Here is a 25448-nt window from a genome sequence, read left to right as displayed (position 1 = left end):
CTCTTCAACCACTGTTATCCTTGAACTTCCAATAAGACAATTAAAGCTTTGTACATACCCTGATCACATACACTTTAGACAGAACAGACACAAATTCCTTTTACAGTTGCTGAAAAAATTAAGATGCTCACACACCCCCATATCAGCAGGACTGCAAGAGAGTGTTTAAACATTTCAGTTTTAATTCACTAATTCCTAAGATCCCAATAACTTCTTCTACAAAGATATTCTGTTGGCGCTGATTCTAATGAAAATGTTTTACTAGTGTTATATTACCGCACACTCATTCTCACAAAGCATTAAAGAGTTAAATGGCTATTTACTGTGCTCTTTCTTCACCAAGCATGTTTGTAATTTATGCACAATGAGACATTTACTCTTTTGGTAAATGGCTGGAAGCCAGCGTGCAGGGGTCAATGTCACAGTATTTTCATCACAGTTCATTTACCACAAGCGATGTTTGCCTAGAAAATCCTACCATTTGCTCCACAAACCTCCCCTTCAGTTTTTTTCTTACCCTTTGTATAACTGGTGGTATAATTTACACTTTAGTCCTCCAAGAAAAGTTATAGAATAAAAAACATTTATGAAAGAATCTGTGGGAACAGAAAACCAAAGTGATGGTAGAGATACACTTCAGGTCTGAATGAATTACTTGATGTTTAAATATTTATACAGTGCCAGTAATGTGCTATGCACTTTATCAATAAGTACGATGACAGCCTCTCTACCCAAACAGTTTACAATATACAATATAGAACTGCGCCACCATTCGATGTGATTACACAGGATTATTTTAGCCGTACCCCCAAATATTTGTAGTTAGTTTGTGTGAGGGATATATTATCTTGAAACAGTTTAATCAATGAAAAAAACAAAATCAGTAAGGATGACCAGAGTAATTAGAGATGAAAAATATCTACAGCATCAAGTTCTTTCCCTTGCACATGAAAGGTATAGTCCCCAATAGAGGATAGCTCAGATAAAAGTCAGTATGAAACCATACTTGATTTTTCCCTCACACCTGCAGATTTGACAAATGCTGTAACATAAGTAGTATGGGGCTGGGGTAAAATGGGCAAAATTGACAGTAAGAAAAGGAAAGGAAGTTGCTGAATAGTAAGTATTGATTGAATCTGTCCTTTCTATAACTCCCACACCATTCACAGATCATGTGGGTGTGGCAGAAAAAAAGCAAGAAACTTTCCTACTGTTCCTGGTTCACTTGAACACTGAGCTCTCCCTCAATCACAGCTGGCTGCAATGATAAGAGGAGGACCTATTGTGGAATGTTTCACAGCTATAAAAAAGGTTTAGAAGGATAATTTTTTCTCAAGAATAATAGAATCCTAGAAGAAAAGTCTCTTAAAACAGAGTTAAGTATAAAAGCATATTGTCATTGAAAACAACATTAGTAGAATGCTGTAGTTTTTAATACTCTGAAAACTAGAAATTCAGAAAACCTGTTTAAGGTGCCAACATCACCCTTAACTCTACCCACTCCAAGGAAGAGAATTTTTGTTTAGTGAGACTGTGGACCTGAAAGTCAGATGATTATGGTTCTAATTCCAATTTTGCCAAAGTCACTTTAAGGTGCAATTCTCTGAAAAGTGACTACTTTAAAAATGGCACCTTACTCAACAGTCCTGTGTATATTCAAAATGTCCATTAAATTTAGTAATTACAACATTTTTACTCTCTTAGTTCTGAAGAGCCAACACAGCTGAGAGGGTGAACTGGATTCCATTGTTCATTAGAGTTATAACTGATTGGAACTTAGGAAATAATTGTGCAAAATGTCACAGGTGTCACAGATAATATAACTTGGACTGTAGAATCTATCTTATTGGAAGTGATATAAGAAAAGAAAAAGCCCACCTTGACTCTCATATTTGAGACAAAACTGCAGAGCTAGAAATTAGACAACATCTCACTTGTAAGCTGAGTGTATTTTTATGGAAACCACTGAGTTTGCTGACAAACACAGAACTGCACAGTGCCATTTTTAGTCACTTTTCAGAGTAGAATCACACCTTTAAGAGCTGTACCTGGGAAACTTAATGGAGTACAAGAAAATATCTTTTCCCCACCGATTAATTTCTTTTATTGCCTATCTCCCTGCCTGCAGCACCATTAATGCCCACAGAGCTCCCCCAGGGCCCTTTATTTTCCATCCTGTGCCCAGCTAAATTAATGATAATGCACTCAAAGATATTTTGCTCCTGTTTAAGTCAGTGAGAGAGGGACTCATTTTTTGGGTGTTACCAGTGCTACTATAGAAAGGTAAGAGAAATAAAAAGCCCCGGGGACACAAACAGGACATCCAGACTTAGAGGATTCAATAAAGAGGAGGGAGAGCTAGGTAAGAGCACTAAGAGCATGTGTGTATAGGGTTCATTGGCCCTTTTCCGTTTGGGATTTTGTATCAGGGTTTGCTACTGAGAGGGGTTTACTGACCACATTACTGTTGTGTGGAGAGATCTTCCTGGGAGAAAGCGTACGAACTTATGCACTACCAGAGCTCTATGCAGGAGATGGTGTGGGAGAAGAGTCTTTCAATTCTTCTGGGCCCTTTTGGTGAGGCCTTGAAGGCATCACAGCCTTGGGCTGAGTGCCCTTCCCTAACACATGGAAGGCATTTTTCATTCTTCTCTGATGTGAGGATCATAGCGATGTAAGAGGAACATTTGGCATTTTCCCAAGCAGATCTGCCAACTTTGAAAGTGACCCAGAAACAGACATTGTAAACAATAAACTAAGACTTTTGAGTTTATACTGTAACTATTAAACTACCCATGGACTATTTACAACTGAACAACTACATGTAAAACAAACATGAATGTGAAAAGGAAAGGTTGGCTCCAAGACTCCGCCAACAGACGGACAGTGAGGAATTAACAGACTGTTAAAGTGAGCACAGTATTTAAATCCCTTGGCTTACAGAATGCTGGGCTTGAGGGACATGTGTTTCATCCCCATCTGGTAACTACTGCTCAAAAAAGTTCTGTGGCCACATGACTACGTGTCCAGCACCTACAGCAGGGCTCTGTGGAGCCAATATTTTTGGAGAACACGCTACTGCTGGTAAGGAGCCCCTTTCCCCCAAACTCCCTTATAAGACAATATTTTAAAATTGTATTGTTAAAATTAAGAAAAATAAAGCAAAGATTATCAAATAACTTGAAATAACCATTACGTTTCTCTCCCTTTAAAGGTTACTTTTTGTTATTCATATGTGGTTTGAATATAAAGATTTACTGTAGATGGCATGTCTGGAATTTAAAACCAAACCCAACATCAACTCACCCCAAGCAACTAACCATTTGCTTATGGAATAATACAAGTAATCGAATCTGTGGCATATGGGTACATTTGGTAAATATTTTACTTAATTAATAAACAAATTGCAGTTCAAAAATAGCTCCCACACACGGTTAGAACGTTTCCTTTCTGTCCACACAGGCAAAAAGGAACCTTATTACAACAGGCACGTATTACAATTGTGTTCAAGCATGGTTATATCTGAAGCATAGGCGAGTAGAGGGGAGGGCAGACAGGGAAGGGAAATACATGAATTATCAACTCAGGGTCATTTTATTAGTCAAGACAACTAACATGTAAATGAGGACAGGAGCAGAACAATGTAGAAATATGAACAATGCTATAAGAAAAAACGGTTATCTACCTTTTCGTAACTGTTGTTCTTCGAGATGTATTGCTCATGTCCAGTCCATTCTAGGTGCGTGCATGCCCATGTGCACAGTCATTGGAGATTTTTGCCTTAGCGATATCTGTAGGGTCGGCTGTAGCGCCCTCTTGAATGCTGTGCTCATGTACTGGTATATTAGGCGTCGCCGACTGTATTCCCCCTCAGTTCCTTCTTGCCTGCAACTCCGACAGATGTGTAGGACGATAGGTAATGGAATGGACATGAGCAAAACATCTCGAAGAACAGTTACGAAAAGGTAGGTAACCATTTTTAATTCTTCAAGTGCTTGCTCATGTCGATTCCATTCTAGGTGACTCATAAGCAGTATCCTCAGAGGTGGGCTCGGAGTTCACAGTCTAGCAGCTTGCAGTACTGCTCTACTGAAGCCAGAATCACCCAGCAGACCCGGGACAAGTGCATAATGGAACGTGAACATATGGATGGACGACCAGGTGGCCTCCCTACAGATGTCCTGGATAGCCATTTGGCCTAGGAAAGCTGTCGAGGAAGCTTGCGTGCTGGTTGACTGGGTCATTACGATCGCTGGAGGCAGCACCCTTGCCTGATTGTAACAGCAGCGAATGCAGGCAGTGATCCAAGAATAAATTCTTTGAGCGGACACCGGACAACCTTTCATCCTGTCGGCCACTGTGATGAATAATTGTGTTGACTTGCGGAATGGCTTGGTCCTTTCAATGTAGCAGGCTAGCGCCCTCCTGACGTCTAGCGCCTTGTCCGGGTCCGTTGCCTGATTTGGCATCTGCAGTGCTGGTTGGCCTACTTGCTTTTTGGCCACCAGGCCTGCTTCGGGCAAAGATGACCCTACGAGGGGCCAGGACCCCATGCTGCTCCCAGGACTCATAGGAAGATCCCTGGCTGGGCTAGGGGGTCCGACTGGAGCAGTACCCTCGAACAGCTCCGCAGAAGGCACATGGCCTGACGCAGGTCTTTTGCCTGAAGCTCCCTTTTTCTACGGTGCTGATCGGCCTGTCGACTTCAACTGCTTCTTAGGCACTGGGGAGGGGGACCGCTGCCAGGTGGGTTTTCTGATTGAGAGAGGTCCGAGGCAGGACAAAGTGCGCCTCAAGCAGATATCCTGCTCCTTTGGAGTTTGAGGGTGAAAGTTTTTGCAGATCTTGCACTTGTCCTTTCCATGGGACTCCCCCATAACACTTTAAACAGCTCTAGTGGGCAGTGGCAGATTTAGAGTTAGTGGGGCCCTGTGCAGAGCTTCATTTTGGCCCCTCCGGTACCCAGCCAAGAAAAAGAGCATTCTCTCTTAACTCCCCCCCCCCCCAATTTTTCATTATTTTTTTCTTCATCCTCCTCCAATATTATAAATAATATGAAGTAAATGAAAATAAAGTGAGGTACCTTGATTGTTTTTGTAGTCTAACTTTTTTTCCCAGACCACTTGAAAATTGCTGAGGGTCTTGGTGGACCACTTAGTGATCTTTCCAAATGTTGTTTGTACTGTTAGCTAACTATTGTAAAGTGCTTTGGACAAGAGTGCTATAAAAAAAAAAAAACTTTATAACCTTTCATCAGTCCACCTGAATGGAGTTCTTGGACCACAGTTTGGGAACTTCTGGTCTAGATGAAAGCTTGTATTTGCATTACGCTAATGTGAAAAATGTGTAAAAATAAAAAGTACAGATGATGCATAAATGGAAAAATAAAAGTTAACTTCCTGTGAAGAAACTTATTCAATTTGAAAAAAAAATTCATATAGCTTTGTTTCTACACTTTTTCTTTACAAAATCATCAAGTCATCATAAGTAATATTTTGTAAAGAGGCACTTTCAACTGTCAATATTGCCGAACTTGTCAAATGTTCCTGACTCATTGTATTTCACAAATAATTTTTAAACTTGTTTCAATACAGAAAAATAATGTTCACCAGAAGCATTTGTGACAGGTATCGTTAACAATATTTTCAGAATGGTTTCTACATTTGAAAAGATTGACTGCAAACCGTCACGTACAAGTCTATACAAATCAACTGGTGATTATGAAGCACAGACCTCATCATTTTCGATAAAATGAATGAAATGTTTCACTTAATCTTCAAAAAGGTTTGTGTCTATGTCCTCTCAGTAGAATTCACTTAATTTCTTACCGTAGTGGCTTTTCGCATTTTTGTCCATACTTCCGTCAAAAAAGACGCAAAATAAATCAACAGTTTTCTTTAGAGATTCACCTCTACTCTGTAATTGCACTATTATTGTGTCACAAAAAACACTGGCGGTCTCAACAATGATCTTCTCTTTCCCTTTTAAATTGATTTCATTGTCTCTAGTTTCACCGAAAGATAACTTCCTGCTTTTTTTACGCTTCTCATCAGATAGATCAGAGGAACCTATATTTTCTGTTAATGTTAGTGCCTCTGCTTCCACCGGGCTATAGTAATTTTGAACTTCCATGACAAAACTTTTAACTGAAGCTAACAACTGTGTAGCATTCAATAAATTTTTTATCAATCTTTTGCAACAATTTGCTGATGGCATTAATTCTTTGAAGTAAACGGTTCCACAAAAGAGTAAAAACAGCAATATCGTATTTTTCAAACTTTTCTGCTAAGGATTTCGCTTCAGTTTTCACATGCTGTTTTTCAGAATTTGATGTGGCTATGTCTAATAAGGTTTTTTTTATATCATCATAGCTCATTTTCAAAGCCAAAACAGCATCTGCAGGAGCAGACCACCTGGTGTCACAAATTCTTTTGACCGTCAAATGTGTTTCATTTGTCTGCTCCAAGCGTGATCGTAGCATACTCCACCAATGCGTGGAAACTGAAAAAAGGCATACACGTTTTGAACTAAGTAAAAAAAAATTTGTAGATCCCTTACAAGATTCGGCTGCAGCGTTGCAGATTAAATTTAAAGAATGGCTGGAACATGGTATGAATAAAGCAGAGGGCCTTGCATTGGCTCAGTCTTGCCTGTAGACCTGAATATTTTCCTGCCATATTTGCGACATTATCAAAGCTCTGCCCACAACAATTTTTGATGTCCAAACCTAAATTTGCAATGATTTCCCAAACAGTTGTCTCTAGACATTCAGAAGTGTGGGATTTTAGCAGGACAAAACAAAGAAATTGCTCTACAACTTCACCATTGCCGGTCACATATCTTAAAATTAATGTTAATTGGTCTACATGACTCACATCTGGTGTTGAATCTACTATTATGGAATAGTACTTAACATCCTTTACTTCATCAGTGAATTGGTTTCTCAGCCATTTCTGCCATTATAGTGATGAATTCATTGTAGGCTTGATGCGTTAAAAAGTTGGTCTTCCCTGAGCCATAATACTGATAATTTTTCAAATGTTCTTCGAGAAAATCATCAAATTCACTAAGATTTTCAAGGCTGGTTAAAAAATTACCTTTTTGATTTGACAATGACTTATCATGTCCTCTTAGAGGTAGTCCCAAAGTACACAGCAGTTTGACCGTGGCAACAACACGTCTCAGCACTTTCCTCCAATAAGAACACTCCTTTTCAAACAGAGCTGATAACACAGAATCAATTCTTCCAGATAATTTACACCTTTGAACAAACTTACACATAGCATTAATATAAGCTTTGGAAGTTTCATGATCAGCAATATGTCTTGGAACATTTCTCCAAGTAGAGTGCCCATTGATGAATGTTTATTTTCCTTTACTATGGTCAGGGAATAATTTGCAAACATAACAGTAGACTGCCTTAGTGGTTTCCAAAAAAATCAACCAAATTTTCATTTCTGTTGTCCCATTTTTCTTCATCTTCAGAAAATGGGACTCATGAAGACATCTAAAATGCTTTCATCCTACAACCCCATACTCTTTTCTAAATTTTCCATATGATCTACATTTTTCAGTTTATTTACTTTATTACTTTATCCAATGAAACAGATTTTGGCCATAATACAATAATGTCTTCAGGATAGGTTTCTTCCCTTACTTTGACAAAATTACCAGTATTTTGTAGTTCCATTGTCACTTCAGAGTCCACTTGTTCAACGTTTGCAGTTGTTGTGGTATCCCCACAACTTGGCAAGTGATCAGATAATTCAGATGTTTGCTCGCCCATACTTTCTGATGAGTGTCCACTATTCAAAACTTTAAGCTTTTTAACATAAGATGACAAACTGTCTTTTTGCTTAGCTTCATCTTCTTCATCTTTTTGACTGTCAGACTCATAGTGTTGCTTCATTATTGCTAAAAAACTGACCTTGATTTTAGGCAGATTAAAAATGTCTGAGAGAGCAGGGGCATAGCCACGGGTGGACTTAGGTGGGCCGTGGACGACGCAATTAGGTTTAACGCAATTAATCCGGCGTTTTTATCTGGCTCTGTAAAAACGGGATTTTGAATCATTACATGCTGGTGACAAATCATGGGCATTGTTGCAAAGTGTGCGGGAGGGTGCTTTTGTTCAATTGGATAACTGGTCAAGCAAACATACTTTGCTTGGCAAATGACGATTTCCCTTAGTTGCTGTTATGCTATTGCTGAGACAGCAAAAAAATGGCAAGGCAAAATTCTTTGCTAGACTACTTCAAAAAACCACATTTAGAACACATTTAGCAGAATAAGTTCGCAGAATGCAGAAAGCCTGGACTGCTTCATGATTTGCAACGCTTATTAAATTCAGCCATTTGTCAGATTTGTCCTGCATTTTGGGGCACCCTATTGTTGGGGGCCCTTGCCACCGCACAGTTTGTTTCACCACTGCTCATGGGGGTCACTAATGGGTATCGGCTGGCTGCACGATGAGCATGGCTTAAAGCCTGGGGACGGGGCATGCCCCACTTTGAGGCGAAGTCCCAGCTGAGACTTTTACTCCTAAACAACTACTCTAACACTTAAATTAAAGATCTGACTAAGTACCCATCAACTAACAACAAAGGAGACAGACCAATGGACTATAAGAACCACTAATGTTCTTGCAATGCAAGACAAGACGCTCCGACCAACCATCGCTGGCAGTAAGAAGGAACTGAGAGGGCGTAGAGTTGGCGGCACCTAATATACCGACGCATGAGAGCGGCACTCAAGAGGGTGCTACAGCTGACCCTACAGATACCACTAAGGCTAAAATCTCCAACAGCTGTGCACATCAGTGTGCACACACCTAGAATGGAATAGACATGAGCAAGCACTCAAAGAAGAAAATAACTTCCTTTGGCTCTCCTGTTTTTGTATTTTTAAAAACAATTTCCTAAAAATGTTTTGCTGAAAAATGCCATCTCATGAGGGATAACAATCTGTTCTATGAATTGCAGATGATGAGCTGAAATTAACTGACGAGTAACAGATGGTTTAACATAACAGAACACTTCTTTCTGCATTCAAATGAAAAAGCGTTTAATCCTTTTCTTTTTAACCCTATAATAAATGTGCAGCAAAAGAGGGAAAAGGATAGCCTCCTCTTGGTACTAGAATCTGACGTCATTTACTTTATGTCCTTTTATGCCTCTTTATGATGTATAAAAAGACCTTATGGGGGTGTGTATTTAAAAATAGATTTTTACATTTTTTTACATTAAAAAAATCAGGTTTGTCTATTCTGCTAGTTGTAGGAGACTCCATGGATGATTAAAGAACTGATATTTATATCAGAGGAATCATACAATTAAAACATAATTGAAAGGGAAAACTCTGAAGCCAGTTCACCTGCACCTGCAAATGGCACTGGTGAATCTAGCACCAAGCCTCATATGAAAAAAATTCCTATAAAAGAAGATTATCCCCCCAACATTTAATATAGAATCCAATTTTCTTTTATTAAAAATCTCTCTTTCTCTCTCTCACACACACATAGTAATGTACAATGAAAGTTGATATATGAACTAATTACTAATACATGTCAGAATAATCTATTTACTTTTAAGATCCAGAGACCGTTATTTATAACCTATACCCAGTATCTCTCCTATTTGACTGTATTTGCCAAATGCTTATATAAAACGTGACAATGGATTTTATCACTGCATATTTGTTTTAAAAAAGTTATAATTCAAAGTATTATTTCCCCCCCGCCCAAATTAGATATGTTGTGCGAAAATATATGTTCAGAATGAATATTATTCACAATTTCTGTAAGTCTGTTTAATATAATTCTGCATTCACTAGATGAAAGCAATAATTTTCTAAATACCTAATATCCATTTCTGACTTGAAATCTTTATAAAAGAAGGATATACACATCAAGTTTAGCACACACTAACTCGGGCAAAAGCAGCAAACCAGAAGTTCAGCAGAGATTGTTCAGTGATTTGCCAAGTTTCAGTTTGTGTTGATGTTAAATATGTTTAAAAAACACAGACTTGTTTTTATTTGCTTAGCAAAGAAAAACATCCCTGAGCTAAAACCAAATGTTATCAGAAGAGGTGTGAGTGGGTATTTGCATACATAAGTTCTGCCAATTTAGTAGAATTAGAATACTTTTGAAACATTTATGATCTTGAAGACCCTTTCCCTATTTCCGGTGATTCCATTTCTGTTTCTGTGGGAATGGAAACAGAAGTGAAGGAGAGCTAGAAAAAGAGAAGTTAGAATAGAACTCTTGTAAGTTTTTAGTAGCTGAGGCTGAGCGCTACAAATGCTGTCTTCCTTGCCAAAAGGACATACAGGCATTTGGAGCCAAAAAAACTGTTTAAAGCTTTGTGGCAAGAGGTAGACAAACTATCATTAAAAAGAACTACTCCAATATGTTTTTCTCCCAATTTCTAGATGTAATGATCTGAAAGAAAGTAAACAGGCTAGAAGTCCAGACTTGCTATTTAAGTGCTAAGTATTATATTTATGTAGTTATACTGGACACTTAAGCAGCTATAACTTTCATGAGGCAATCAGATGCTGAATTACATAATACCCATTTAATGCTTGTGTCTGTATAAAAGGAGAGAATCAGATCTTTTGCAGTAACAACAAATAAATCACTCAACTATTGTACGTGAACAGTTGTACATAAAATCTGTACATAGTGGACTAGGACATCAGTGACTTTTACCCTGAAATATTGATTATTTTATAGAAATATTGATTATTTCATAGAAACAGAGGTTGGAAATAGAGAAGTATTTCTTTTTTAAGCACCCAGAAATGTGCTCGATCTCTCCATTCTCCTCATCCCTTCCTCACTTTCCATAGTTCTCCTCTTTGTTCCCATTAGCTACATGTTACTACCCTCTCTCTTCTCTCTCATTTTTGTACGAAAGAGCTGAAGCTGGGTGAACCCTGCCTTCACAGAGCAGCTCGATTCCTTCAGAAACCCACAACTCGTATAGGAAGGCTGTCATGAAGTGACCAATCCCATCTGGGAAAAGGGTGCAGTTTACAGTAGGCTTCAATCCATTGAACATAAAATATGGAACAAAATAATCACTGGACTGTGCAGCAGGGTATAGCAAAAACTATACAAAATATGGAGGTACCTGGGGGTAGCACCCTTTACAAGCTCTCAGATAACAAGATGAAGAATGCAGTATATCAGGTTTTCAGATAAAATTGAGGAGTGTAATGTAAATGCCTAGATAAATTATATACAGAGGAACCTACGTGTTCAAATACCAATACAACAGGATTAATGAATGACAATGGGGATGCCTTTCTTTTGTAAATTTGCCTATTCATCATTTTATTCAAATAATACATTTGTATATATTGTAAAATACACCCTAAAGTATTCTGCACTGTGACTAGCTGAATACTGTATGAGAATACAGTCACAGTACATACATATCCTAAGTTGGCATCCTAACAGGAAAATGATTCAGCCCCAAGTAATGTCTCTCTAGATCATTAATTATGAGAGACTATTAGGGAATGAAACATTGAACAAAATCCAGTCCTTGGGGATTTGTGTAAATAAATAATAAATATGCTTATTCTTTTGGGGAAGAGAGATAAAGTAATTTCATAGCACTGAAAGGCATTCACATACTGTGAACCACTATGGATCTGAAAGGAACTGGCGCTTTCACAGTAAATAGCACTCAAAATTTAAAGACTTTCTTTTGACAACATTTCCATTTGAAGCAAAATATTAGAAATGCAGTGTGCTGGAAAGATCAATTTCTCTATCCTTTTCCTCACTCCCTTCTATGTGAATCTGATTGCTAGTGAGGGCTGCAAACCTGAGCTATGAAGTCCATTCACCCAGCAAAACAGTCTGCACGATGATTTGTGTGGAGTCTCTGTCATCCAAGGTATTTTCATGAGTATGTTTTATTTCTCCTCTTACCTCAATTTTACGGCATACCTTATATTTATAAAAAGAAAAGGAGTACTTGTGGCACCTTAGAGACTAACCAATGTATTTGAGCATAAGCTTTCGTGAGCTACAGCTCACCTCATCGGATGCATAAAGTGGAAAGTACAGCTCTATGATACAACCGCATTTGCTCCAACCCCTCAGACAAACACCTACAAGATCTCTATCAAGCATTCTTACAACTACAATACCCACCTGCTGAAGTGAAGAAACAGGTAAGACAGAGCCAGAAGAGTACCTAGAAGTCACCTACTACAGGACAGGCCCAACAAAGAAAACAACAGAAAAACGCCACTAGCCGTCACCTTCAGCCCCCAACTAAAACCTCTCCAACACATTATCAAGGATCTACAACCTATCCTGAAGGACAACCCATCACTCTCACAAATCTTGGGAGACAGGCCAGTCCTTGCCTACAGACAGCCCGCAACCTGAAGCAAATACTCACCAGCAACCACACAACAGAACCACTAACCCAGGAACCTATCCTTGCAACAAAGCCCGTTGCCAACTGTGCCCACATATCTATTGAGGGGACACCATCATAGGGCCTCATCACATCAGCCACACTATCAGAGGCTCATTCACATGCACATCTACCAATGTGATATATGCCATCATGTGCCAGCAATGCCCCTCTGCCATGTACATTGGGCAAACTGGACAGTCTCTACGTAAAAGAATAAATGGACACAAATCAGATGTCAAGAATTATAACGTTCATAAACCAGTCGGAGACCACTTCAATCTCTCTGGTCACTCGATTTCTGATCTCAAAGTGAGTATCCCTCAACAAAAAAACTTCGAAAACAGACTCCAAAAAGAGACTGCTGAATTGGAATTAATTTGCAAATTGGAGACAATTAACTTAGGCTTGAATAGAGACTGGGAGTGGTTGAGTCATTATACTAAGTGAAACTATTTCCCCTTGTTTATTCCTTTCCCCCCCCCACTGTTCCTCAGACGTTCTTGTTAACTCCTGGAAATGTGCTCGAATTGGCCCACTTTGATTATCACTTCAAAAGGTTTTCTCTTCCCCCACCCCACTCTCCTGCTGGTAATAGCTCATCTTAAGTGATCACTCTCCTTACAATGTATATTTTTTCATGGTCTGTGTGTATATATAAAATCTCCTCACTGTACTTTCCACTTTATGCATCCGATGAAGTGAGCTGTAGCTCAAGAAAGCTTATGCTCAAATAAATTGGTTAGTCTCTAAGATGCCATAAGTACTCCTTTTCTTTTTGCAAATACAGACTAACACGGCTGCTACTCTGAAACCTTATATTTATATTCATCTCTGTCTAGTTTCAGGAAACGTCTGTAAAATACCCGTTTTGGGGGTTATTCCAAACCTTCTCAACTCATGAAACACAGCTGGCCTTGAAAGTCTCCACAGAACCCTCATGTGAACTGCTCACTGTGGAACATCATATCCCCCTTAAGTTTTAATGTGTCCCCATTCAACAACACTCAGGACAATCTGATTATCCCAAACAATAAAAGACTTCAAAATAAGTTTAATAACTCTTTCTTCCCCATCCAGAAATGCTGCTTTATTTCCACTCTACCAAGAAATATCTGAAAATACCTTGCATCAAATAGATCTGGGCATAGTTTATGGATTATGATGACTAAAAAGCAATTAAATTCAGTTTATCTTCGAAAATGTAGTCGGCATAGCAGCATGATTATGACAGCAATAAAATATCTTCATCATCTTGGTCCAATCCTGCCATCATTATGTCAATGGGAGTTTTGATGATCCAACACTTATTCAGACTTCTCTGATTCAATATGAATTAAAATAAACTTTCATTTCATTTTCACGTCATTTTTAGGAAGTGAGAGGCATTAATATTGATGGCTCTCACAGCAGACAATTACAGTACTTGGACCCGTTCTTGTGTATATCCGCTCCCCGAACCACACACACAAAAAACTGTACAGTGAGACAAAATATTTTTTTTTAATAAAACCCCACAAATACATAAGAAGTGGAATGAAAGCTCAAACAGCATACAAATAATACCGGGTGCAATCCTCCAACGTATTCGCACCCTCACTTCTGACTGAAGTCAGTGGGAGTTGAAAGCACTCAGCTCGTTGAAGGATCGAACCCATAATCCAATAAATAGCATATAGGTAACCGAAATATAGAGAACAGTAGAACCTCAGAATTATGAACACCAGAGTTATGAACTGACCAGTCAACCAGCCACCTCATTTGGAACCGGAAGTACACAATCAGGCAGCAGCAGAGACAAAAAAAAAATAAATAAATAAAAGGCAAATACAGTACTGTACTATGTTAAATATAAACTACTAAAAAAAATAAATGGAAAGCAGCATTTTTCTTCTGCATAGTAAAGTTTCCAGCTATATTAAGTCAACGTTCAGTTGTAAACTTTTGAAAGAACAACCATAATGTTTTGTTCAGAGTTACAAACATTTCAGAGTTATGAACAACCTCCATTCCCAAGATGTTCATAACTCTGAGGTTCTACTATATACAGAATTGTTAGATTTCTATATGGTTACACAAAATCATTAACCTGAGGCGGGCAGAGGGTATGTGAAAGCTGCTGACTCAATAATCGTGATAGGTTCATGTTGCCTTTACTTAATCAACTTCTAAATAGAACTAGTATAAGCATATTTAAGGCAAATATATTTCCTTTCAAGAAGAAACTGTTTGCTAGTTTTATTTCTGGTGGTGCAAGTCATTACTTAATAACTAAACTGAAGTATCTATTTAAAAAAAAAAGAAGGAAACATTTAGATTTAATTTTAATTGTCCTGAATCTTATCTGACAAACTCACCATACATAAAAGGTAAGAAAAAAATCCAGGTAGCCCAAGAAACATAGTATTATTTATTGCTAGAAATTCACATTCTCTGTCTTTCATGACTGGCATCTAAGTCCGTAGAATATTTCACAAGAAACATTTTGTGTCAATATTGATGATGGCATACTTTGAGAACAAAGATATGCAGTGAGCTATCAATTATTATAGAAATGTGTATGTTTGCTAAAATTTAATTTGGGCACATGCATAAAATCCTGAGCAAGATACATAAACCCATAATGGAATCTCTTTAAATAAATACACTTAAAAAAAATCTTCTGCTTGTTATGCATTTAAAACTCCACATTGTTCTACTCTGTGATCATTTGTGCCTATTTTATTATAGAACAAGACTACCATTTATTACCAGGACACATAACAAAGGCTTCCCACTATGTAGGAGTAACAAAAACTTTCCAAGTTTGTTTAAAAGAAAAAATAGTCAAGAATCCTCCTACAATATATAGGCTTTTCCAAAATCTAGGGCATTAGAAACTCCCCTTTTTCCTTTCTTCAGAAACGTAGAGGCCTGGATAGAGCCAGAGATTAAACTGGATTTTAAAACGTAGTACTACTTATTATAAAGTTTCGGTCTCTCTCTCTCTCTCTCTGGAGTAATGTTGCTAAACTAAACGTCCCTTTCATATTTAATTACAAGTTTGGGCTTTTCCCAATGCAGATTCAAATTCTCTCTCGACATATTACAAAATTAAATTAGAAAAAAAAAAAAAAAAACCCAACTAGCATCATTTGTCTTAAGAAAATACAGACTCTAACGATCTTCCTGTTTCCAAAGCTGAGGCTTGCGTTAACTCATGTAGACTCTGACAGATTTGTATCTTTAAAAAAAAAAAAAAAAGTCTGTCTGTAATGGTCTCCATTCAAATATTTTCAGATCAAATCACTGCTGTTGTGGCTACTACCGTATTTGGCTGATCTGCAAGTATGCTAGGAATGAAATCAAGTTTAATTTCAGTGTAAAACAGACTTCTTTTTTCTGTGAAAACCCTAACAGATTAACAAACTCTGATAATCTGGTCCCTACACATGACCAATTTTCTTCTTTATCTAGATTTGCATGATGTATGACAGCTGATTTTCTTTGCACATCTTTCACTCTCATTTTAATATTACTAAATGCTATTTCTGAAAAATGACATGAGTCAAAATGCGCTGTTCAAGCAGAACTAAAGAGTAAAGCTTTGGAAAACAGACCATATCCTTACTTTCATGTCCTCAGATGGACACAGACTCAGGTAACGGTAACCCCATTTAGCCCTTTGGAACTAAAGACTGTCATATTTCAAATTTCCTTTAGGAAAAAAATAGTGCCTGGGGTTTCTAGAAGTTATCTGTATATGTAAGATTCTTAAAAATCCTGAACAGGGAACAAATGAAAAGAAGATACATCCGCAGAACTCAGGACATCAGTTCAAAATCAGACTGGGGTTAGAGACTAAAAGGTGTCACCATATGATGACCGTACTCTGGAGGACGGGAAATGACTGTGCTGATCTCAGTCCAGTTCCCAAAGACACATGCCCACATCTCAGAAAGCATTACTACAATTGTCAAGCTTTATTGGCAGCCTCAGCAGAGGACAATAACTTGATCAACATGGAAAATGAACTGTCTTCTCACTTCCTGAGGCACTCCAGGAGGTGGCACCTGTGCATTTATCTAGCATGGTACTCTTATGAACCCACAAGCTGCAATGTCCTCAAGACACCCTTGTGAGGAACAGAATATTATCTCCATTTTACAGATTGGAAACAGGCACAGAGAGACTAAGTGACTTGCCTAAGATCACAAAGGAAGCCTGTGGTGAAGGCATGGAGAACTTGGAGTCCTTACCCCCAAGGAACCAAACTAGCCACTGGACCATTCTTCATTGGGGGAAGCTTACACTTGTCCTGTTCTATATCTGTTCCATGCACAGATGACTTCATTTTCCAGTGCTGTCTTCCTAGCTCTTTTCACGGACATTAAAAAAATTAAGGAGAGAAAAAATAATTATTTGCAAATCCTCCAGCTTTTGAGCATGGAGATGTCTGTGTTTATGTGAATACAGGGTATAGATTATATTAACATGACTAACTGAAATAAACTATGACAGCACATTTTCTTCATTTTTTGGCTGCAATTAAATTGTTGGGTTTCGCATAGCTGGTTAGAGCTAATTCTGTACAAGGAGTTATTTTGGGTAGTGTGGGTGGGAAACATTCAGTGATTGGTTTAATTAATCTTTCCTCTCTTTGGAATAGCAGAGGGTGAAAGAAGAGGGCTTGTGTCAGAGAGAAATACAGCACAGGGAAAGACTTTTTATGAAGGCTGCGCTGTTCACTATACTGTTTTTCCCAACTCTTCCATACTTAGGCCTTAGCTACACTTGCACGTTATACCGCAATAAAGCCGCCCAGAGCGCTCTAACTCACTCCCCATCCACACTGGCAAGGCACGTAGAGCACTCTGATTCCCTGGCTAGAGCGCTGCTGGTACTCCACCTCCCCGAGAGGGATAATGTTTGCTGCGTATTGGGTGAGATGCTGCAGCGTCAGTGTGAACGAGGAGTTATATTACAGTGCTCTGATTGCCCTCTGGAAACGTCCTATAATCCCATTAACTGAAGTGGCCTCTCTTGTCTTTGTTGTGAACTCCGACAGGGATGCAGAAGTGGCCCTTTCAAAGCTCCATTTCGGAGTGCCGGCTCTGAGAAAAAAACAAACAGCTAATGTTTGCTTTGAGTGAGTGAGAGAGAGCCGGTGGAGGAAGGGGGGGTCTGTACTTACAATACAGCATGCTGACACACTCTCAGCACCCCAAACCTCACTCTCTCTCCCCCCACATACACACAACACACTCCACCTCACCCCCTCCCCATTTGAAAAGCACGCTGCAGTCACTTGAACGCTGGGATAGCTACTCATAATGCACCGCTCCCAATGCAGCTGCAAGTGCCGCAAATGTGGCCACGCCAGTGCGCTTTGAGCCGTCAGTGTGGACAGACTGGAGCGCTTTCCCTACTGCGCTGTACGAAGGCTGGTTTAACCCAAAGCGCTCTACATCTACAAGTGTAGCCAAGCCCTTAGTCTCACACTGGAATATAGACCTGCCTTGGTATTTCCTAGAGCACGTTGCAACTGGAAATGAGAGAAGAGTGAGTATTTGCAGTAAGGCTGGGAAATAATGTAGCATTCTAATTGCAAAAAACTCCCACATGATTGTGCGAGTGCTGCTGAGGGTTTTTGTCTCTGTGCACCAATCTGGTGGGATGTGGGTGGATTCTTTGGAAATTATGAAAAGTCTGAACATAATGAGGCAGGTTCAAGAATACAATATTGTTGACTTCTTATAGGTTACATTACAGCTGCCACCTAGGATCATTTAAACATTACTGTTCTTAATATGCTGAGTATCAACTAGGGCTTAATAACCCAAATGAGATCTAAATAGAAACTTTAAAAATGAGCTTTAAGGAAGAAACCTTTCAGTAATATCCTGACAAATGGACTAGGCTTTTGGAAGATCATGAACATCGAAGTACAAACACCTTATTACTAACTATGTGGTAAAAGTGTGGCTTGCAAGATACACATGACCTTCCCAATATCAGTGAGACAAAAGGTTAAAAGGTCTCGAAGGCCCAGACATTAATATTTACTCACATTACACAAAGTCTGGGATAACAGTTGGAGCTTTTTAAACACGCTCCCTTTGGATTTACTACTGTAACAATAAAATCAGCAATTAACACCCCCCCCCCATACAACATCTAACGAACATGTCACACACAGCCCCAACCAATTTTACCATAGGAACACAGAGGTAGAGAGGGGGTACCATTAAATGACCCACAGGGAAGTTGGAAAAAAAAAAAAAAAGAATGAAAATCTAAACTTGGCAAGTACTTTAAAAGGAATTAGGAGAGAGATGAATTAGCCAATTAATGGGGGGAACTTTGTTTGAAGTTGAGGAGAAGAAGCAGGTGTAAGTGGGCATAGGTTTTCCCATATCCACAGTTCTTATTATTTAGGAAAACAAGCATAATGATTTTTATATTTGTCTATGGATTATTTTTTTGGCAGCAACAAATGGAATGTAGGATTGTTTCTATAGACAATGTTAATGGTGACATTAGCCCTGTGCTTGAGTCCTAAAGGAAGTAGTGCTGGAACCCCAGAGATGGGGGAAGCTTGCTCTGAGTGGGGGAGGGCTGAGGTGCCTACTGGGGGGAGCAGCGGGAGGCCTCAGGAGGGAGCTGAGGGGAGCAGGGCAAGGTAGGACTAGTGGCGGGAACTAGGAGGAATATAGGTGCTGTGGGGGAGCTGGGAGAGGCCCAGGGGAGCAGTGGGGCAACTCCCCAAAGAGCCCATTCAATCCTTACCTCCCCGCACCTGTGCCTGGGTGTGCCTGGGTGTGCCTGGGTGTGTGTGTGTGTGTGTGTGTGTGTGTGTGTGTGTGAGAGAGAGAGAGAGAGAGAGAGAGAGAGAGAGAGAGAGAGAGAGAAGGGGACTCCAATGTCTATGTCCCTGATACCAGGTTCCAGCTCCTTCCTATGTGTCCCCAGCTCCCTCCTTGCTGATCTGCTGCCAAGTGCCCCCTACCTGAGGCCTGCATCAACACCTGACAGCTCAAAGGAGGCTCTGTAGCCAGGGAGGGGAAAGGGGCTGGCCCAGGACCAGCTCCCTTCACAGGGGCACTGGCATCAGGACCCCACTCCTTTCACGGAAGCTGGGAAGCAGCTAGAATTAGCAGAAGTACCAGAACAGAAGTTCCCAAAAAGGTGCAGGAACAGCATTCCAGAGCATTCCAGCACGACTCAAATGCTGCTTTAGGTCATGTTCTGTCAAACATATTTGAGGAAGTACCCAGTTTAAGTAGTCAAAACTTCCCATAACTGTCCTCATTCCCTGGGCTGTTGAGAGGATAAATACATTAAAGATTCTGAAACACTTCAATATTTGTTGATGAAAAGTTCTATATAAGAGATACGTATTACTATTATTCCAGTGATATCAGTGGTTTAATGTCAAGGATCATATTTGAAGATATATACATGTGACACAACTGACATATTAAAAACAGCCTATGCCACAGGCCAAATAGTATCACTAACAAAACACCCCTTCAGAAATCTTGCATTATAACAACTCTCACATCATTAGAGTTTGTGAATCCACTGATCAGCAGTCTGACATCAGAAAAAAAAATAAAGCATGTCACAGGGCCTCTTAAAATATTTATCATCATTCTATTCTTCTTTGCTTTCATTCTGTACCTTTGGAGTCTATTCTGAGTAATCACAAAAACACACTGTAGAACAGGGGTCAGTAACGTTTCAGAAGTGGTGTGCCAAGTCTTCATTTATTCACTTTAATTTAAGGTTTTGCGTGCCAGTAATACATTTTAACGTTTTTTAGAAGGTCTCTCTCTATAAGTCTATATATTATATAACTAAACTATTGTCATATGTAAAGTAAACAAGGTTTTCAAAACGTTTAAGAAGCTTCATTTAAAATTAAATTAAAATGCTGATCTTACGCTGCCAGCCCGCTCAGTCCACTGCCAGCCTGGGGTTCCATTCACCTAGGCCGGCAGCAGGCTGAGCGGGGCCGTGGCTGGCCAGGGGCTGGCAGCGGGCTAAGCGGGGCCAGCGGCCAGGACCCCAGACCTGCAGTGGGCGGAGCAGCTCAGCCCGCTGCCACTCAGCCCGCTACTGGTCTGGGGTTCCGTCCGCCAGCCCCTGCCAGCCAGGGTCCCAGCTGCCAGCCCCGCTCAGCCTGCTGCCGGTCTGGGATCCCGGCCCTGCCCACACAGAGTGGGTACCTACCTTCTCCCTGGTTCTAGGCCAGTCTCTTCCTCTCTCTCTGCACTGAACTGAGGGTGGGAGTGCACTGAGCACAGGGCTGGGGGTTGGGGTGTAGGATCTGGCCAGGAGCTAGAATGAGGGAGGGGACTCAGGGTTGGGGCAGAAGGTTTGGGGGTGGCTGCTTACCTGGGCAGCTCCCATTTGGTGAGGGGTGGGGGTGGGAATATAGGGGTTGCAAGAGTCAGGACATGGGGTGTGGGGGGGCTGGGTATGTGTGTGGGGGTGCAGTAGTCAGGGCAGGGGGTTGGGGGTGTTGAGGAGGGTGCAGGAGTCAGGGCAGAGGGCTGTGGGGGGGCTGGGTATGTGTGTGTGGGGCTGCTGGAGTCAGGGCTGGGGTCGTGGGGGGTGCAGGGGTCAGGGCAGAGGGCTGGGTGTGTGTGAGGGGGGTGCAGGGGTCAGGGCAGAGGGCTGGGGTGTGTGGGAAGGTGCAGGAGCGGTTCACGGCAGGAGGCTGGAGGGGATATGCCCTGATTCCACCCCCCATCCCCATCTCTTCTCCGCCTCCTCCCTGGAGCAGCGTGCTGCAGCTCTGCTTCTCCCTCTTGCTCACAAGGGCCATCAGCTGATCAGCGGCAGAGAGGGAGAGGAGGAGGGGCAGGAACCCAGCACGGCATGGGAGCGGGAGCTTGCCTGCTCTGCAGCAGCAGCTGGCAGGACCAAGCTTCTTCTCCGCCCCCCTTCCCTCCCCTCCCCTGGGGCAGGGTGAAGTGCGGGCCGGGGCGGGCAGGATTTTTAAAGGCACGCTGCTGCCTGCCGGGGTCCCGGCCTGGGTTCGGCAGCGGGCTGAGCGGGGCTGGTGGCTGGGACTTGGCAGGCAGCAGTGTGCCATTAAAAATCAGCTCGCATGCCATCTTTGGGACGCGTGCCATAGGCTGCTGACCCCTGCCATAGAGCATCCAAAATGCGATCTAACACTGCTCCCAACATCAGCTACAACATATAGGTTTAAATGTTCAAACAGCTGTGTGTATTGTTTATCTGTACAACTGACTGACATACATTGAAATTATATGGCTAAACCTCAGTGTATGAAAACATTAGTCCCTGATGCAATTGCAAGAAACTGTGTATTGTAATACAAAAAACACACATACAAACGCTTCTCTGTGCATATTTGTCTAATGTATATAAACAATGGAATCTACATATAATTTAACTCTATTCATAGCACTGGGAAAGGGGAAAATACGCAGACTATGTCAATGTACAAATTGCAATTCTGGCTACAGTGAAGCTGTTCCATAGAAAATGACTTCATACTACAAAAGATTTCTCTCTTTCTCTCTAAACAGATGCATCCTTATTCCCTATGCAGAATACACATGTTTAGGGGACAATTTCCCAAATGTATGCATGCATATACATTTGCATATGCCTGATGTATGCACACATACTCAATACATGAACACAAATTAGGGTTGCGCAGATAAGTTAGATAGCTACAAATATAGGAATGCATCTAACTTTGAAAATTTGGCCCAGTGTAGAATAAAACAAAATGTCTATGCTGCACAACCACAGACAGACTTGCAGTGAGATGCTCATACATTTAAAAAAAAAAGTTAAAGTAGATTCAGAGACTCCCCTGCCAATTTGTGTCTTTACAATCATATCTCCTAGTTTTTTTTTAAAAATGGCTCTCTCTCCTCCCCCACTCTCCCGTTTAAAAAAACCCCATAAATAACATGGTAAACTGACCATGAACAAAATGCTGTCAAATGCACAAAATAAACAGAAGATATAGAGTTCTTTCCTCTAATTTCTTTAAGTTTTTAGTAATCTTCAGTGCTACTTACAGTAGTAGGTTAAAAGTTATTGGATAGAACTTTACGGTGTTTCTTTAAACTATTTAGGCACAGTATCGGGAATTATATATAAGGAACATACTTTTCAACAAATATTTAGCAAGAAAATGGGTACCCATTAAATGTCTGGCTCACCCTATAAGAGCTTGTTTAATCTGGACGGCCCCAATCTTAAAACCTATTTAACAAGATTACATAGCTCTGCACATACTCAAACAAAAGTTATCAGTGGGGAAAATATAAAAAGGCTTAACCAATAGATGGCAGTATGGTACTTCCCAAGTCATTCCAGCAAATCCTGCTTAAAATAATAAAAGTGTAGGTAGCTGTTTAACTGGTTAGTAGGGTTGCCAATCCTCCAGGAGTGTCCTGAAGTCTCCAAGGAATTAAAGATTAATCTTTAATTAAAGATTATGTCATGTGATGAAACTTCCAGGAATAAGTCCCAACACAATTGGCAACCCCACGAGTTATTGTATAACTGATGTATGTATTTGGCTACAGCTCAATGCTATATATGCACAAATAAATAAATAAATAAAACATACACAGTGTATTTGCATTATCATCCCAGCTCTACAAGTCTTCCCTGCTCTGCGTTCCAAATCCAATCAGCTCCTCATACTAGAGTTACAACCCTGTGTATTAAAAGATGTGCTTTATTTGATGACTAATGTCCCATGACCCATATCCAACAAGGAGATACTAGAAAGCATATTAGTTTAAAAATATTTTTCAAAATGGTAATCATGCAAGGGCTCATATGCTGTGATACAAATTAAGATTTTCTACCATATTGTGGGGAACTTCACCTTAAAAATAAGTCTTCTACTATATTCTTCACACCCTTATTTCTTAAAATATAGGTGACTACACCTCCTTGTAGCCAATGAACAGAATATCTCATGGCATTATGGACCTAAATTCTGCTGCAAGGTTCCATTTCTCATAGGGAAGGATCTCTTCATTAGGATTCTCTATAGCAGAGGTGGGCAAACCACGGCCCATGGGACCTTCCTGCCCGGCCCCTGAGCTCCTGGCCCAGGAAGCTAGTCCTCAGCCCCATCCCTGTTGTTTCCCTTCCCCCGCAGCCTCAGCGCACCGCGCCGCAACGCTCTGGGTGGACGGGCAGCGCAGTTGCAGAGCCGCGGCCTGACCTGGTGCTCTGGGTGGCGCGTCTGTAGTGCTGCCAGCTGCTGGTGCTCCAGGCAGCGCAGTAAGGGAGTAGGGGGGGTTGGATAGAGGGCAGGGGAGTTCGGGGGGTGGGCAGGGGCGGAGCTGTGGATAGGGGTTGGGGCGGTCAGAGGGTGGCGAATGGGGGCAGGGGTCCCGGGGGGCAGTCAGGAAGGAGGGGGGGTTGGATGGGTCAGCAGGGGCAGTCGGGGCAAGGGTTCCAGGGGTGGTCAGGGAGAAGGGGTGGTTGGCTGGGGCAGGAGTCCCGGGCGGGGGGAGGGCGATTAGCGGACAGGGAGGGTTGGATGGACCAGGATTCCTGGGGGAGCTGTCAGGGGGCAAGAAGTGGGGGGGTCGGATCGGAGGCGGGGGCTGGGCCACGCCTGGCTGTTTAGGGAGACACAGCCTCCCCTAACCGGCCCTCCATACAATTTTGGAAACCCGATGTGGTCCTCAGGCCAAAAAGTTTGCCCACCCCTGCTCTATACCTTAGTAAAGAGGGGAAGAGTTATTACGTAGTCCTGCCTTGAGTGCAGGGGACTGGACTAGATGATCTACTGAGGTCCCTTGCAGTCCTATACTTCTATGATTCTATAACTTTTGTGGCACTGAAAGCTGCAGCAAACTTCATGAAACTATATGGTGGCAAGCGATACACAAGAAAACATTCAGGAAATCAGCTTTATTTATTTAATTATACTCCCTACCACTCCCAACTTAATTAAACTGAAGTTACGGTTACATGGATCAGAGGTTAGACTATTGTTTTTCAAGAATGGGAGCGTGAAAAAAACACAAAAAGCCCTCAAAAGTTGCACAACTAATAAATGCAGAGTTAAGTTGTACCTCTCAAGCAAGATACCAGTTACCTTAACTTCACCCATATTAATGATGCCAGCCCACTATCTTCTTTTTTTGCATGCAGAGTATTGTTTCATTCACACGTGTCTCCCATACTAAATGTGACAATTTGTCATCACAATAGTTTTTGCTTTTTTCACACAAGTGCTCCATTACCACGTTCATGACCTGTGATGTTTATATTTTGAGAGATGCTAGCTTTGTGTCTCATGATGATGAAAGGTCTGCTTTCAGTATGGAATTTGTCTTTTCAGAAATGTATAAAATTCTCGCAGCACAGCAAAAAAAGATATAAAGTAGCTCAACGACTATGTGACTGAAGCAGTCTGGTTGGTGGGTTCTCTCCCCCCTCTTCCCCCCCGGGGGTTGGTTGCAGGGAACGATAAAATTAAACTGTTGATTTATGGATGTGGTAGTATGCTTTTCAGATTTTTTCAGGACATTGCTACATGGGGAAAGTTAAAGTAGTTTTGATTCCTTGACTGAGAATTTTAACTTTAGCTCTGAATTTCTTAGCTTCCCAACATTGGACTTTTAAAAAATTCTAATGTTACTGAAAAGCAGTATGTATGCAATACTCCTGGGGGAAATCTATGCCACTGCACAATGCAGAATTTTGCAGAAATTAATGTGTGCGCAGAATTTCCTTTTCCCCACAGAAATAGGCTGAAGAGCTGCTGGCCACCACTAGGGGCGGCTGGACGCTGGAGAGCCCAGCTCACACATAGAAGACACTGCTGCAGGGAGGGGAAGAGAGCTAGAGGGTTCCCGGCAGCTGCAGTTCCCTGCACACCCTGAGGGAAGGAGGCGGCAGCACGCAGGAAATTTCACACAAGCCCGGGACAGAGATCAGGCTCTTTCTCCCTCTGGATCCCTGAGCTCTGAGGGGTAGAGGTTGTTTGGGCTAAGGGGGGCC

At 41.1% G+C, this 25448-nt stretch overlaps 1 protein-coding gene across 7 annotated transcripts in view; it reads right to left on the bottom strand.

Annotated features, from left to right (window-relative positions):
* LYRM4 (LYR motif containing 4) overlaps window positions 1–25448 on the bottom strand; it is a 144814-nt gene that overhangs the window by 5510 nt on the left and 113856 nt on the right. The window lies entirely within an intron of this gene.

Source organism: Eretmochelys imbricata, chromosome 2 (genome assembly GCF_965152235.1).
Source record: "Eretmochelys imbricata isolate rEreImb1 chromosome 2, rEreImb1.hap1, whole genome shotgun sequence".
Classification (NCBI taxonomy): Eukaryota; Metazoa; Chordata; order Testudines; family Cheloniidae; genus Eretmochelys; species Eretmochelys imbricata.
Note: the sequence above shows the minus strand (reverse complement) of the source record. Positions and strands in the feature narration are given on the sequence as shown.